The 15,112-nt window shown below is 38.3% G+C and overlaps 1 long non-coding RNA gene and 1 pseudogene across 2 annotated transcripts; both read right to left on the bottom strand.

The window, feature by feature from the left end:
- Positions 1-7,908: 7,908 nt before the first annotated feature.
- On the bottom strand, positions 7,909-10,080 carry LOC148855279 (uncharacterized). 2 transcript variants are annotated; one of them, XR_016112540.1, is made up of 2 exons: positions 9,576-10,080; positions 7,909-9,494 (listed from the first exon to the last, which is right to left on the bottom strand). It is a non-coding gene; the product is annotated as an uncharacterized LOC148855279 (long non-coding RNA). The 2 variants fall into 2 exon arrangements; XR_016112541.1 differs by having other exon boundaries at positions 9,580-10,080.
- On the bottom strand, positions 9,964-10,076 carry LOC148855280 (U5 spliceosomal RNA; annotated as a pseudogene).
- Positions 10,081-15,112: the final 5,032 nt, after the last annotated feature.

The raw sequence follows: 15,112 nt of genomic DNA, 5'->3' as shown, positions 1-15,112 counted from the left end.
GCCTCCAAACGATAAGACTCGTCGCATCCTGTCAGAACCGGGGTACGGTGGTGAACTCCTCGAGGTCGTCAGGCTGGCGCTTGTGTCAGGCGGCCAGGTCGGCGCCTGGGCCGGGTTGTCAGAGGGGTGCCTGCGTCAGTCGGCGGGTCAGTGTCTAGGCCAGGTCGTCAGGTCGGCGCCTGTGTCAGTCGGCGGGTCAGTGTCTAGATCAGGTCATCAAGCTGGCGCCTGTGTCAGTCGGCGGGTCAGTGTCTAGATTAGGTCGTCAAGCTGGCACCTTGGCCGGATCATGCGCTAGGCTGGTCCAGGTCGGCCATGTCGCGCAGGCTGCACGCAGTTCGCAGGTCACGCAGGCGCGCGTCAGGCCGCGCGCAGGTCGCGCTAGGCCGGCCAGACTGGTGTCCGGGTGGGTCATCAACTTCGTAAGTTTGTTGGCTGGGTGTTTTCCTAGTTGTCACGAAGTGCCACGTGTCACAATTTTACTAGAGGGCCAAATCTGCCCTCATCATGAGGGATTTTGATATTCCACCATTATGATCTCTCAGAGACTCTCAACTCAACATTTCATTCTCATTTACTTGTCTAGTTATTCGGAAGTTCAAAACTTCTCGACATCTTCGATGAGCTTCTCCTAAAACTTTTATCTGCAGTCTATAAAGATTGATTTCTGTTTTAGTGAGCCATTTCGAAAACTGAAACGAAACACCACGGGCGATCCAAACTTAAAATGCTCTTTGCATTTTCCTTTAATCAATTCTTTTAAATATAGTTCTGTTTCTTGGTTGCAACTGTTTTCTTCTGCTAGATTGTATCAGGCATCTTTTTTCTTTATATTTTAATTTTTGTTGCGTAATATTGCAGGACTTTGGTTGCATGAACTGAACTTTCTTTACTAATGGGCATTGTCATTTGGATAGCTTTCTTTCGGATCTTTATGAACTCTTGTTTTCTTTTTTGTAAAGGAAAAAACAGATAGGATTTCTTTTGCAGATTTTTTTTTTTTTATTTTATTTAAAATTGTTTATCGAAAAGAAGTGATTAGATCTGCATCTCTTTTAGAAGCTAGACAAGAAATCCAATTCATATGTATAAAAAGGAAGTTTTTGATCCATATTAAGTCTTTAACACCTCTGTTTTTATCAGAGTTTCAATGTCCATCTAAGCAACCATCCATTAAAAGACAAATAGGCCTCCGTGAGTCATAAATTAGACTAGAAACTAACAATAGGAGATTTTTTATCAAGTCATATGAAAGAGTTATGTAGGTTAAGAACAATAAATTGTAAGACAAATAGGCCTCTGGCTAATATACTGCTGTTATGTGTAGTACAAAGCATATAGTAACCCGTTGAAAGGAAAACACCATAACTCTCTACTCAGATCAGATTTGTTATAGTATCAGAGCTCAAGAGATTTGGAGCCCAAGATTCTCATCAAAGTTTCTGTTCTCATGGAAGCTTTTACAATGTCATTGTCCTTAAGGCTGTGTTTGGTTGCAATGCAAATAAATTTGCAACGATGCAAAACCATGGCAGTGCAAATGATTTGAGTGAAAATTCTGATATATTTTTGTTTCAAATTTTAGCTTATTTTGTTTGACTGTAGTAAAAATGAAGTAAATTAAGATACAAAGTAGAATAAAGTAAAACCCAAAACAAACTTAAACAAAAATTTGCATTATTTTCATTTGCACTCCCATGCAATTGTACTAGTGCAAATAAAATTGCACTTCAACCAAACACAGCCTAAGTTTCTTTGGTCTTGATCCAGTGTCACTGTATTTACCTGCATCCTTCTAATAACCCCAATGCTATTCTACTCTCATTTTTGCTCATACGGGAAAATTACTCCACATGGCAAAGTGATGTGGATCACATTAGAAGCCAAAAACATGTTTTGCTTTGTTGATATGGTCAAGTGCAACAATATGGTTACATCATGGATTCTTAACTCTCTTGCACAAGAGTTCCATTAAAGGGTAGCATATGCATCCTCTACAAGAACAATATGGTTAGATCTTGAAGAGAGGTTCTCCCAAGGATTCATAATCCTAGGCTCTATTAACTGAACTGTGATCTTTCATTATTGCATCAAGGAACCATGGGTTTTAGTAATGTTTTCAGAAATGTCCATTTTAGTATTCTAACAACAGAGCTGATCCTGATCATGGATCATGCTTATGCGATGGTAATACAAGAAGAGCACCACCAAGCCATGGTTTCTTAGAAGGCACCATGATCAATACCTTTGCTGCCTATTTTGTTACAACAAATAAATCTAGTACTCAAAATAATGGAAACTCAACTAGGCCTAAAACCGAAGTGTGAATATTGTAAAAGAATGGGACACTCCAAAGAGAAGTGTTTCAAACTATTTGGATACCCTGAAGGTTGGGATGAAGGTCAATCAACCAAGAGTTCTATGAATGGCAGATCAGGCCATGAAGCTTGTGCTAGGGATGAGTCATCTGGTTCTTAGGAGGTCTCACCTGCATCTCTCACCGTAGACCAATATAATCAGTTGCTGAGGCTGTTAAATAGTGATAGTCATGATCCATTAGCCACTTTGAAGGAGTATTTGGATTTTGGAGAGTGAGGCTTTTGACCACATGATTCTTTTCAAAGCCCCATTTACTTATTTGAACCTTTAATAGTTCCTTTTTCTGGTAGATTAACCAATAGTTCCTTAAGATGATTGGCAAGGGATGTATGCTTGGCAGAGTTTATTGCTTCAAGTTTGATACGTCAGTAGCTGCTTCAACCATATTGCATATAGGTAGAGACGACTATAATATGTGGCAGAACAAGCTTAGTCATGATCCTACTCATCAATTACATTAAGCTTATCTAGAAAAACTTTTGCCATCACTTTGATAAATGTTGATATATGAGGTCCTTATCATACCGTCTCTCATTCTGGTGCAAAATATTTCTTGATGATTGTGGATGACTAAGTATGTGTACTTGGCTATACTTGATGAAATTTAATTCGGAAACATTATCATTGTTGTTTTATTTTATAATGGGATGGACTTAGTTCAAATGTAATGTTATAATTGTAAAGAATTTCTATTTGATTCCATTCAATTGTTCATTGCACAAAACGGGATTATGTATCAAATGTCTTGTGTTGATTCTCAGTAGAATGGAAGAGTTGAGAGGAAACACATGCACCTACTACTTGGATGGCCTCCTACGTATAACCATTTGTACACCTTTGGGTGCTTATGCTATGTATAGGAGCAGCCACTGCCCATAAGAAAGTTTGCAACCTTGAAACTCATCGGATATTCATCTCAAGAAAAGTAACCTTTTATGAACACATTTTTCTATATGCCAAGGTTTTCTTAGACCAGTCCCACAACCCGAATATTGTGGTTAATCTCCCTCAAATTGAACATTAGGTTTAGTCATCTGCTCATGTTTCTTTAGATCAACCCATTGAACCTGTGGCAAACAATGCTAGCACAAGGCATTGATTCCAATTTCATACTCTCTCTCTCTCTCAGACACAGACACACACACACATATTGAGATTGCTGGTCCATCTCGTCCTTAACATTCTAGAAGACCATATGCCTGCCTTAAGGACTAGGTTTTCTAATTACCATATTCCATAACTACTGTTTTAGTCTCATCTTAGTCTATTGAACCCAATTATTACCCAAAAGAAGCTTGTGATCTCAATTAGAAAACTGCTTTGCTTAAAGAAATACAAAGCAATTGAAAGAAACAAAACATTGTCTGTATTAGACCTTCCTATGGGGAGAAGCTTGTTGGAGCTAAGTGGGTGTACAAGTTAAAATATTGTGTTGATGGTATCAAAGCAGAGCGCTACAAAGCGTGTTTAGTAGCCAAAGGATACATTTAGATAGAGGGCTATGATTATCATGATACTTATGACCCCATGGAAAAATTAGTAGCACTCCATTGCTTGTTGGCACTAATGACATCATTGGGTTTGGAGCTTCACTAAATAGATGTACATGTCCCAACTCAAGGATGGAACCCATGGATCGTCCCAGATGTTAATACTACTTTTGTCTCCAACTCTCCAAAAGAATACCTTTTTAAGAATCTCTAAACCAAATAACATACTCCTCCATCCTCATGAAGCTCTTGCCCGCGGGGTGGCATGAAGGATGGAGGACGAAGAGAGGTATTTACCTTTCAAAGTAGCACTCCACAAACTCTATTTATAATGGAGTAGGCTCCATGCTTGTTTTGCTAAAAGAGTCTGATTAAATAAGTCCATTCTCCAAAAATCGAGGCCTTATTTAACTTGGATTTGCACAATTTTAACCAAGAGATCCATTGTGTTTTTTTATTTCCATCCTTCCAGCCCCAAAAGAAGTTTGTATTAAGGTTGTCCAGCTTACTACAGAGAGATTTAGGAAATCTAAAATGAGTCAAGTAAGTTTGAATAGTAAAAGAAACTGCCTTAATGAGGGTTTTCCTTCCAGCAGGAGAGAGCTAGAAAGAGCACTGCCATCCCCCCATTTTGGCTGCCACCCTGTCCTTAAGAAAGTAGAATGATTCTATCTTCTGTTTCCCCACACTAGTGAGAAGGCTCAGATACTTACCAACTCCTATAGTCTTTAAGATACCTAGGTAGCGTGACATTAGGTGACAAAGTTTGAAAAGAGTATTTGCACTAAAGTATATGCTTGATTTATTGAGGTTTATCTAGACTTTTCACTATAATCTCTAATAATATCTTTCAGGCTTCCACAGTTTGTTAAGCCAACTTTTAAAAAGAGGAGGACATCATTAACAAAAAACAAGGAGATAGGGTAGGGCTAGTTCGAGATAGCTTCCAGCATTTTAGTCTTCCACTGTTAACTTCCTCTATTGTAAATGCAGAGAGGGCCTGAGAACAAATAATAAAGAGGTATGGCGATATGGAATCACCCTAGAGGATCCCTTTAGACGCTTGAAAAGAGCCACATTGTATAACATTTATTAAGAGCGAGAACTAGGTAGATGAGAGGTAGCTATGAATAATCTTCTTCCAATGTTTCGAAAAGCCCATTCTCTCTAAGACTGCCAATATGAAGTTCCATTCTAGGAAGCCATATGCTTTCTGAATATCCTGCTTGATTTTTATGTAGTAGTCTTTTCCTCTCTAACCTCATGCGCGAGCACAACATTTTTAGAAATAGACTTGTCCTTAATAAAAGCATTTTGGTGTTGGTCTACTAGCTCATTTAACCATGGCTTTAGACGGTTCACTAGAGATTTAGAGAAGACCTTGTAAGCTATGTTTGTTAAACTAATAGGACAATACTGGCCTATCTCACATGGGTTGGTGATCTTTGGTATCAACACAATAAACGTTTTATTCATCTCCAGAGGCACTTCCGTATTGTTGAAGCACTCCTTGATAGCCTTTGTTAAATCCCCGCCTACTATGCTTCATAACCTCTGATATAACAGGGATGGATAGCCATTAAGCTAAGTGCTTTGGTATCTCTAATTTCAAACACGGCTTGTCTGATCTCCTCATCCTCTAGAGGGGCATCCAAGCTTTCATAAGTTTCCTCAGGCAAACTAGAATTAATTTTGGTAATTAGTTCAAGGGTGATGGTGGATTCTCTGATTTTAATAAATGGTGAATATGGTCAGAAGTCACCTAAGCGATGCGCACGTCCTGGGTGATCCACTCCCCATTATAATCTCTAATTCAGCAAATTTTATTTTGGTTGCGCCATTGTAGCACAATCTTGTGGAAGAATTTGGCATTGAGGTCACCTTCCTTGAGCCATTCGATTCTTGACTTCTAATGCTAATGAATCTCTTCCCTTCGAAGTTCTGTTAATAAGTTGGAGTGCAGGACCTTATGCTCTTGGCAATTTTTAGGTGTTGGTGGTATGAGAAAGCTTGTGCTTGATAGTTCTACTCTGCATTCTAATGTGGCCAAAATGATGGGTGTTCCATCTTTAGAGTTTTCTCTTGCATCTTCTTAACTTAATCATCATCTTCCTCGGTGCACAAATATTATTGGCAATGACTTTGTTCCAGGTCTCCTCAATGATCCTACTGCACTCTGGGTGATCTACCCACATAGCCTCGAAATGAAAGGGGCGAAGACCACTCCATTTCTGTGGATGGGTGTCGAGGACCATTGGGCTATGATTCGATCTAATAGCCAGCTCGTTAATAACCAAGGCAATTGGTTCTCCAATCCTTAGAGACAAAGACTGTCGAATCATTCCCTGAAATTGTCACAACCTTCCCACCTATTGTCCCAAGTGTATGATGATCCATGACAACCCAAGTCCAGGAGCCCACAAATATTTACAGCTCGTCTAAACAACCTTATGCTTTTACTTTCAGAAAGCCGACCTCCCTGTTTTTCAAAATTCCAAAGAACTTTATTGAAGTCTCCAGTTACAATACATGGAAGGTTAAATGGCTGAGTTAGAATCCAATATGACCTAAGGCGGGAAGGTAATATAGATTGCATAGAACCAAATGTGACCTATGGTAATACCATCCATATTCTTGTGGTACACAGAAAGCCCAAATGACACCTAGTTGGTTTGAAGTTGGGGTCATGCTAAGAGAAATTCTGGAGCATTAAGGCTATGATATCTTTGGTAGACTAGCTATTCTGTGTTCTTATGTCTAGTAGTTTAGGTGGTTCGGGAATCCATACTTAGTCATATTCTGTTCCAATCATCTGTCGTCTGTTCATAGTCGGTTGCTCTTGTTCCAATCATCTTTTGAAGCCAAAAATGATCATGCCTCACACCACCAATTCAACCTCTCTATTGGTCCTTACTGGACTTCACTCCCAGTTGGTCCAAGTAAATGTTGATGCGGCAGTCTTTTCTCGTTCAATTGGAGTAGGATTTATATCTGTAGAACCATTAGGGTAATTATGTAGCCAGAAAATCTTTTGGGCTGCCTCCATCTCGGTCACTGCTTGAAGTTTGGGCTCTGTTTTGATGGTTTGGAATTTGCTCCATTTTTACACGCACCTTGACTGTTATTATTCTTGAAGGAGACATATTGAAGCCTATCCATTTCTTGTTGGAGGAGCCTAGTGCTGCTCCCCCTTGTTACATTGCTTCATACGTTTCTAAATGCAGGAAGCGTTCCCTTCCATTTCATAGCATCTCGGTTTCTCATTTTAGACATGAAGGTTATCAGGTAACTCATGCTTTGGCTAAGATTGGATCCTACTGAATCCTTGTCTAGTTTCTACAGAAAAAGAAATCCTATTTGTTTTTCAGTTGCGCTCATGCTCATGAAGATCCAAAAATAATCCAAAAGCCTCACACAATCTAGCAAACGATAACAGTTGCAGCCCAGCTAACCAAAATAATGAAAAAATGACACCATCTGACCTGAGATGAATTTTGGAACTCAAAATTAGAGAACTGAAATTAAAGAAGAATAGGAAGACAACAAAGGGAACGAGTCAAAGGTGTTCTATCTCTATAGAGGATAATCATGGAAATATGCAGTTACCAAATAACATCTAGTAGAAGGCTTATAACCGACAAAAGTAAACTACCCAATGAAAGTCACCAAAAAGCTAGAATTCTCATTGTCAAACTCGATGAAAACTCAGCCAATTCATCTTCTGTGGGCTAGAGCTGCTATTGTTCAGTCTGTCGATTGCATTAAAAACTCAAACCAAAACCAAATTTGATAAGGGACAAATCATTAAGAGAAAAGTACAGAACTTGAATGCCAGTAGACTACACATGGCTCTTGAATTGGAAACTGTCACATGGAAAGATCGTTCTTGGTCTACCAAATCCACTCTTGCATGTGAATATTGCGTAAACATGACCTTAGACCAGTGGTGTTCTTTTTTCTTTTAGTTTTTAAAATGTCTCTCACCCACTAAAACAGAAATTAATCTTTAACTGTAGAAAACAATGAGGGGCAACTCTTCCAAGAATATTTAATTTTTCCTTCAACTTCTAAATTCTAACAAAACCCATTAAAAACCAAATCCTTCTACAACAGACAGTCATTATCCCATCTCTCTCAATTATCAGTTACCCTTCAAATATGGATTCTAAAGAGTTCTTTTTAGGGAGAATGACCAATCAGCCCAGGGTCAAAATAATTTGTAGGCTCAAATTACTGTCGGGGTAAGTGTCAGATCGAAATTGATGTTAATTCACGGGCAGGTATTGATGCATAGAGTGTGGGTTGTGATGCTTTTGAATGTTTTTAGTTCTGCAGTGTAAATCAGAAATCTACATTGGAGCTCCAATATGGCCAGCCTGGCGTTATTTAGGATTTCTCTTTTCTCATCCGCCATGCCGTAGATCTCTGCTTTTGAGTTCTCACTTTTCGGAGACGAATTTCTATGTAACTACACGGACTGTCCACTGCTGCTGTTTCAGGTTTCCACTGTTTCGTTCGCGGGTATAGTATGTAAATTTTTTTAAAAAAGTTGTTTTTTTTAAGATTAAAGGCAAAAAGTTGCCTTTATCTGGGTAGAAATCCTTCTTTTCATTGCACATCGAAACATTTGATCGATTGAGAAGTCCTGCACTTGAAACAAATACATTGAAATGCATGAGATGTAGAGTAGAGAGAAGTCGGATGTCGAAATCCCAAAGTCTAAAGGATAGATTTAAAAAAGGGTAAATTTTTTAAACTACCGGTTTAACTAATTAATTATCTTTACCCTTATTGTTTGAAAATTGACTAACCCTTAACTGTTAAATATGGATGGAAAAGATAAAATACCCGTTATACCCCTATGCGAAATTATATTTTTATCCCTGCTTTTAACTTAATTCAATATCCCTCTCAGACAGGCTCCCATCGTCATCGTCACCGACGGCGGTCACTGCAAATACTGAACAGCGGAGGTCCGGTGGAAGTCGACTCCGACCGACGACGAACGGCGCTGGAACCACCACGGACTTCCGCCGGAGGTCGGTGAATTTTTTTCTCCTCTGTTCTTCGTTCAAAGTCGTTTCTTCCTATGTATCTAATCTCTCTCTCTGAAACGTCCCAGATCTACACACGGGTGTGACAGAGGAAGAAGTGCTCCCGATCCCAGTATTCTATAAATCTTGTCTCCAGCTCATAGAAGCTGTTGACCACTATACCCTGGCTTTCGGAAGCCGCTATGCCTTCCTCTACGATAAATCCGTAATGGGGACCGCTGGGCTCAGCCATGTCAAAGGGATGAGTGAAATCGTTCTCAGTGAATTTGAGCCAAGGGAATTAGGAATGGTAAAGGGCTCGTCGTCTGATTTGACATTTGCGATGAATCGATTATCAATCACGACATGGAAGATGCTCGCGGCGAAGTTGTTCATCCCAATAGAATATCGCTCTGGGTATTCCGAACTTGGACGCAAACTTTTTGGTCCAGGAAAGGAAGCCGTTAGAGATGATGCAACTGACGCTTGGAAGACTTTGGAGCACTTGTTCAAAGTCTGGCTGCATCAATCTGGTGGCTTTAGCAAACGGGACGAAGAGACTCATAGACGGAAGCCGATCGGTGCTGTAGATCTGGGACGTTTCAGAGAGAGAGAGATTAGATACAAAGGAAGAAACGACTTGAACGAAGAACAGAGGAGAAAAAAAACTCACCGACCTCCGGCGGAAGTCCATGGTAGTTCCAGTGCCGTTCGTCGTCGGTTGGAGTCGATCTCCCTATTTTCTTCTTCCTCCGTCCCCCTCTGGGACTTGACTTTAAAAAAGGTTTTCTTCTTCCTCCGTCAATTAGATACAGAGGAAGAAACGACTTTGAACGAATAACAGAGAAACTCACTGACCTCCGGCGGAAGTCCGTGGTGGCTTCAGCATCGTTCGTCGTCGGCTTACGCTGTTCGGTATTTGTAGCGACCGCCGTCGGTGAAGATGGCGATGGCAGCCTGTTTAAGAGGAATTGAGAGAATTTCACCTGTCAATTCTAAGAAATTTATAAAATTTATCCTTTAAAAAAACATTGAAACCATATGAATTGTTAGGGTCTTCCAGAAAATAGAAAAAACCCTCCAAAAATAAGCGTATGCCGCTGAATGCGGCGAACACACGGTATTCTTTAGTAAAAGGCGAAAGAATAGTTCGCTCTGTGTTCACCGCGCGGCTGCGTGAAGACGAACGAAAGCTAAACAGAATCTTATATAGAGTTCATGGTGAGTGGAATTCTTCTCTTCCTTCCGATATGGGATTCAGTGACAATAACTATGAAACCGTGGGCTCGTGGCCCATGGGCTTACAGTTGTGTTTTAGGGACTGGCTGGAATGATGTGGTTGGACTTTAGGGCTGTGAGCTAAATAGCAAATGCACAAATGTCGATTGTCGATCAAGAGGTCCAATTGATAGGTGTCCTCCAATTGCCAGAAAGACTATGTACCGTCTTTTCATGGTTTTATGTTTTAATGCATATAGTGATGGCACCTCTGAGTAACAAAACATTAAAGGTTTGTTCATATGCTCACATAAATATGTGTTTACTCCACAAATCTGTCAGTCATATTATTGGGGATTAAAAGTTCATGTATTTCCATCCAGAAATTTTTCAACAGAAAGAGCTTGAGTTGATGTAGAGCAAGTTTTAGTTTGTTCAGATAATAAATTCTACATTGAATGGGGTAAAATGAATACAATGTTAACCTTTGGCATCTTTATTTATTTTATTATTTGTACAAAATGGACACTCTTAGATTCAAACTGATTTTACCATTATACTAAGTAATGGATTTAGGTAAATTTTATATCACATCTAGTTCTAAAAATTTCTAGTGCATATTTTTTTCTACTATGGGCCGTCGAGTTTACAAGGTCCTTGAAAATTTTGTGGAGTTGTATATGGATTCCAGAATTTGTTCTAAAAAGCCTAATATGAACAAATTAGGAACTTACTAAATGGATTTATTGATTATATTAAGTCTTATTTTCATCGATGGGTGCACCGGTTAATATTGTTAGAGAATAAAAACCTATTCAGGATCCTCACCTAACAGCATAAGCTTTTAGGTTGAATGGTTGTTGAGATGGTATCAGAATCTATCTGACCAAGTTGTCTAATGATTTATTCTTGTCGCCCTCATTATAATTAATTAAATTTTAGTGCAAGGTATTGGGTGGGCCTGTGCTTATCTGCGCAATGACCTTTCGCGTGAGGGGGCATGTTAGAGAATAAAAGCCTATTCAAGAAACTCACCTAACAGCTTACCCGAGAAATATCAAGAATTTGGTTTTAAAAATGGATCAAAAGAGAATGCTTCATTTCTTTGTACGTGTTTTCTGAGAAAGACCCTCCTGTATTTTTAAATTTCAACACTTTTCCCCTGATTAGTTAACAGTGAAAGTGGATTTACCAATCTGCTCATTCGAGATTTATTGGGTTAATAGCACCAATGACAAGCATCATGAAAATACTCATCATAAAGCATGGTATTTGAAGATCAACCACTTGTTTAAGGCGTTGAAGATGAACAACTTGTTCAATGGTATTTTAATACTTACAATATTTAATGATATTTTTAATAATTAACAGTATTTTTAATAATATAGTTATTAATTAGCAGTATCTATTAAAAATGGTATTAATAATTATAGTATTTTAATAATAGCATTATTAATTAACAATATTATTAAAAATAATGTATTTATGAATTAACAAAATATTTAATAATTACAGTATTTTAATAAATACTGTTAATTGTTATTATAGTTTATTTACATAAATTATGAAATTGGCTTAGTTTTGGACATTCTTATTATAGCTTTTTTCTTTTGTCAAATTGATTGGAGCATTATTTTGATTCTTTTAATTTATTGACGAGTCTTAATTGTTTCACTATTAGTTAACATATCGAATCGAATTTGGATATCATTTTTTAATCGGATTCAAATTCAGATATTGCCTGTTCTAATTCGAATTCGATCCATTTACACCCCTAGTTACAAGTACTTCATTTATCAGTATAGCCATCCATCCTAGTTCCCCTAGTCTTTTCATTGATTTTGTTAAATATAACAGTATTTTATTATGACAAAGGAGGTTTAAGTCCTTTCACATAGGGGAGTACGTATTTATCTTAAACATTTTACCCTTTTTTTTATTATTATTATTATTACTATTATTGTGATGTAGTTAACTTGGAAGGGGATCCCAGGTCAATGGGAACTATATCCATCGACTTTACCAGTTGACACCTTCCAATATTGGTTCCATTATTAATTTACTTTGCTCATCCACTCTATAGACAGGTGATGTATAACAGAGCCAATAAAGACTTATAGAAATGCTTTAAAAAAAAAAAGATGTTGGAAAGTAAGATACCGATTACCATGATCATAAAACTGGGAAATCATGTTTATGAAAACTTGATTCAAGAAACAATTGCCTTCTCATATTCAGATCATAAACCGATCTTGCTGAGGGAGTTTGTAATGCTGAAAAAGTCTTAAACCTTTTAGATTTGAGAGTATGTGGTTAGACCAACAAGCTTTAAATTAATGAAGAAATAGAAATTTTTTAAAGGAGGATTTAAAGAAATGGAGCACTCAAATTTTCAGTTATGTTGTGAAAAAAGAAAGATGGAGGTCTGGCAGAATGGTTAGGCTGGATAGATTGGAGGAGGAAGATAATTTATTTTAGGCAGGGAGGACGGAGAAGGAGAGGCTGAAAGTAAAGTTAGAAAATTTAATTCGTTGTGAGGAAATTTCTTGGAAGTAGAAGACAAGGGTTCAAGGGGACAGAAATATAAAGTTTTTCCAAGCTAAGCCATGGTGAGGGGGAGAAGAAAAAGGAATGTGATTATGAGATTGGAAGGGGAAGATGTGCTTATTGGCAATCAATAGGAGATTGCTGAAGAAATTAGGAGTTTCTATGAGATTTTGTACAAAGCCTTGTCAAATAGAAAATGTTGTTTAGGGGACATAGAGTTAGGGAAATTGGAAGAAGGGGTTTGGAAGTGGTTGGAGAGAGAGGTTTGGGATGCAATTAAGAAAATGAAAGGAGATAAAGCTCCGGAGGTGGTTTCTACAAAATGTGTTGGGCCATAATGTTTTCTACAGAATGTAGGAAGGGTTTGGTTTATTAATCTCGAGTGGTGTTTTCAGTTGGAGCTCTGTCCTGCCATTTGCTCAGCATCTCATTCACTTTGGGTCTGCATGGTAGATTTTAGCTCAAACCCTGTTTTGCATTGCATGGTAAATAGACATGCATCTTTTGTGCTAAATGTGTTCCAATAAGATAAAAGAACAATAAAAATGACATGGAATTCAAAATGGAATCAAAATCTTATGAATGAACTCTGTTTGAAAAGAAAAGAAAATTATATTTGACACAAGACAGGCTTGGGTCCTCACAAAGATTTTCCAAATGACCATTTATTCAATGGTTGAGATGGCAGTCCCAAAATGGACCCTTATAGTCCATTTTATGTTTTATCCTGCTTCCATATGACAAGCTATGTAGTAGTAAATTAATCATTCTATGTAGAGAGAGATCAACGATGAATTTACATCTGAACCCCACAGAGGGCACCCCACAAACGTATCACATGCGCATCTCAACATGTATTGGAAATATCTTCGTATTATTTGTCACTAGGAGATGTTCTCAATACACGGTTGGGATGTACTGTGGGCCGTAGATGATAATTCCTCAATGACCCTTATTTCCCAAGCATGTTTAAAAGAGAATATTTGGATTATGGCTAAATAACTATTTTCAGCCCATCGCCGTGTAAAAATCAAAATCAACTTTGACATTTCCGTGTAAAAAATAGGTGAAGTAGCAATGGGTTGCATCGTTAGAGACTCTGGAAAACTGTTCATTGAAATCTGATGGCTGAAGGAGGATGGACAATCTATCTAATCCACATGGTAAATGTCTAAAATATATAGCTATAGCTTACAAATAATAGAACCAAGAAATCTCTATTTGTTTAATTAATCATGACCAACGATAGGTCTGGGAGAGAGCAGAGTTGGCACAAAACTATCCATGTGAAACAATGTCAGGTATCTTCTCCATCCTTTAATGAAGTCATATTTCTTGGTGGCTGGAGAGTACACTAAAATGGTATGCCCCCAATTATAATCATCTTCCTCCTCAACATTGGCCATTGCAGAGTATATCTTTAGTAGGAATAGGCTATTGGCTAGCAAAGCCATAACAGAGTACTTATGGTCATGTCTTTGAGGCCATATTGATGCAACTGTATTGGCACAAATTATACACACCTCCATCATGCACAATGCCTCATATGCGAATCCTAGTGCAATCACATTTAATCAATGTCAAACAACCCCTACCTCCGTTAGACTCAGTTTTAGATGAAACCTTGGTAATGATAGAGAGGGAGGGAACTTTATAGTCTTAAACTTTTCATGCCCAATATCAAACATACTGATATAAAATCTTCTAGAAGAACATTCCTTCCGACCAACAACCATGACCAATACCAGGAGGAGTTTTCAATTCTCTCCACGAGCTTTCACCAACAACCATGAACTGATACATGTCTTGAATCATGTCTATCCCTAAACATTGTATTCGAAGAACTTCATACTTCTTCCGGTGGAATTGACACCGAAACCAATTTTGGGAGGAATTATATCCTCGGGATCTGAATTTGAATATAAATCTGATATAGGCAATGATACACATTCTTTCATAATCGGATTGTAAATGTAGGTTATCTCTAATGAGCAAGATGGATAGATGCAAAACAAGCCATCGCAACAACCGCTGATGATGAACTCATTATCCATGTATTATTGCATGAACTCCACCGGAAACTCCCTGTCCTTCTACTAAATCATTATTTGATCTAACAAAAATATACTATCTTTAATGGCATATTTCTCATAAAGGATGATGCACTTGAGCCTGGTGTTTGCTTGTCTCAACTGCAGCTCGTTGAAATGAGGATCCAGAATTGACTTGCACCAGCTTTTACAAACGAGCTTGCATCTGAATATGGACTCGATGGGAAGCCTCGATAAGATCTCCCATATGATTTCTGGGGGAAGATGATAAATAATTGTCTTGCTTCGTTTATTATCTGCTTCTTTAAGCCCTCTCGTTAGGGCCTCTAGGTAGGTCGCTCTCATGACTTTGATTGTGGAACCGCCCGCTGGTCGTCTTGCTTCTTGCTCGTCT

This window comes from Nelumbo lutea, chromosome 4 (assembly GCF_056320005.1).
Source record: "Nelumbo lutea isolate HS-2025 chromosome 4, American lotus-T2T, whole genome shotgun sequence".
In the NCBI taxonomy this organism is placed as follows: domain Eukaryota; kingdom Viridiplantae; phylum Streptophyta; class Magnoliopsida; order Proteales; family Nelumbonaceae; genus Nelumbo; species Nelumbo lutea.
The sequence above is the reverse complement of the archived record's forward strand: the minus strand, read 5'-3'. Positions and strand labels throughout refer to the sequence as shown.